Genomic DNA, 2,489 nt, shown 5'->3' with positions numbered 1-2,489 from the left:
ATCATTTTAATATTGCTCATAGTTTTTTACTAATAAACCTTGTACATTTTCAACTCTTCATCTTATGTGAAATATGCACCTCCTTTAAAGAATTCCCCTTCCTTACATATGTGTCATAATGGAATCATTTTAATATTGCTCATAGTCTTTTTACTAATAAACCTTGTACATTTTTAACTCTTCATCTTATGTGAGCATTTACTCATTTTTGGATACCCAAAATATCTCATATTTTTAATATTGCTCATAGTTTTTTACTAATAAACCTTATACATTTTCAACTCTTCACCTTATGTGAGCATTTACTCATTTTTGGGTATCTTCTTTTCACAAATTGGATTTATCTCTTCCCTACACATGGATTGATGCTATTGGCCCATAGGAACCTTAATTGGACCATAGTCTAAAGATTTCTGAAAATCTAGACCCTTAGACTAAGGTTCTTTATACCTATTTCCAATTAATTCCAATTGCACATTGGAAAATTATTTTTGAATTTCTGTTTCAGGGAAACTCGTCTGAATTATAAGAGATATTTTTCTATCCAAAAATATTCAAAATCTGAATATTCTCTCTCTAGAATAATTTTCTCTCTCTAGGCTAAAACAGTTAGAAACAAGGTCTTTATATTTCTGAAGAGGGATTGATTACAGGGGAAGATACTAGACATCAAAAAGGGGGTTGGGGGAGGAATCTTACACACTCAAACAATGGTCATTCTCATGACCTATTCTCAATCCAAGTGAAGCTTTTCATAAAGCTTTTCCCTAATTTAAGATTAATCTATGCTTGAGGCCAAATTAATGCCTTTTTTTTTCTATGCTTTTAGTTTATGTATTTCTATTCAATCCATTATGGGTTAATGATCCAATTAGAGATCATTCTAATCATTCCCTTAATGATAAGCTTTATCCTTCAAAATAATTTGAGATTTATCAGTCATAGCAGCACAGCGGAGCTATGGTAAAATTTTTATAAAAATTACACATAAAATAATTTCATTCAAAGCATGAAAAGAGGACTTCCTACCATATTCCAGAAATTATCATCCTAGATTAATTGAAAGATATTCATTGTAATCATAGAGAAATTGATTTTTATATTATGCTTAATTGGATTTCATGCATAGAGGTATGCATAAAAGATTATGCATAGAAGTATGCATAAAAGTTGATTATTTTATTATAAAAGTGTTGCTTTTATCATAATTGGATTTCATGCATAGAGGTATGCATAAAAGATATTCTTTTTATACTAAAAGTGTGATTTTCATCGTAAATGGATTTTATGCATAACTGAGATGCATAAGAGAAATTCTTTTATTCTAAAAGTGTAATTCCTACCAAATTGAATTTATGCATAAGAAGATCCATAAAAGATTGATTTTTAATTCAAAAGTGTCATTCTCATCTAAATTGAATTTATGCATAGGAAGATGCATAAAAGATTGAAACTTAATTCAAAAAAGTCATTTTCATTTAAAATGAATTTATGCATAGGAAGATGCATAAAAGATTGATTTTTACTTTGAAAGTATTCATATCCTTAAATAGAATTTATGCATAAATAAATGTGTAAAGAAATCTTATATCAAATATAAGAATTCTCTTGTATTCTATAAATAGATATGAGATGTGATATGATGTGATAAGAGGTGTATAAGATGTGAGAAGAGGTGATAAGATGCTTATGAAATAAGTTAGGAGGTGATAAGATGAATTAAGATGTGATAAGATGTGTATGGGATGAGGTAAGAAGTGTATGTGATAGGATAAGATGTATATGGGTTGTGATAGGGCGAGAATGGATGTGATGTAAAAGATTAGATGTGAAGGCATATGGGGTTATATGAATGGGAATGTGGAAATGGATGTATGTATGTGGATGTGTGTATGTGGAGATGGGAGTGTGGATGTATGAATGTGAAAATGGATGTATGCATGAAGACATATATGCATAGGTGTGAATGTGGATGTAGATGTGGATGTATAGATGTGAATGGAAATGTGGATGTGGATGTAGATGTGGATGTATAGATGTGAATGTGGAATGTGGATGTGGATGTATGTATGTATGTGGATGTAGATGTGGATGTATAGATGTGAATGGGAATGTGGATGTGGATGTATGTGAATGTGGATGTAGATGTGGATGTATAGATGTGAATGTGGAATGTGGAATGTGGATGTGGATGTGTGGATGTATGTGGATGTAGATGTGGATGTATAGATGTGAATGGGAATGTGGATGTATGTATGTATGTATGTATGTGGATGTGGATGTATGAATGAGGACGTGATAGTGGATGTATGCATGTGGATGTGGATGTATGGATGTGGATATGGATGTGTATGTGTGAATGTGGATATGGAATGTGGATGTATAAATGAGGATGTGAGAATGGAGGTAAGCATGTAGATGTGGATGTATGGATGTGAATGTGGATGTGGATGTGGATGTATGGATGTGGATATGGATGTGTATGTATG

The sequence above is a fragment of the Cibotium barometz genome, chromosome 37 (genome assembly GCF_041138505.1).
Source record: "Cibotium barometz isolate CiBa-2024 chromosome 37, ASM4113850v1, whole genome shotgun sequence".
Lineage (NCBI taxonomy): Eukaryota > Viridiplantae > Streptophyta > Polypodiopsida > Cyatheales > Cibotiaceae > Cibotium > Cibotium barometz.
This window is presented reverse-complemented; position numbering follows the sequence as displayed.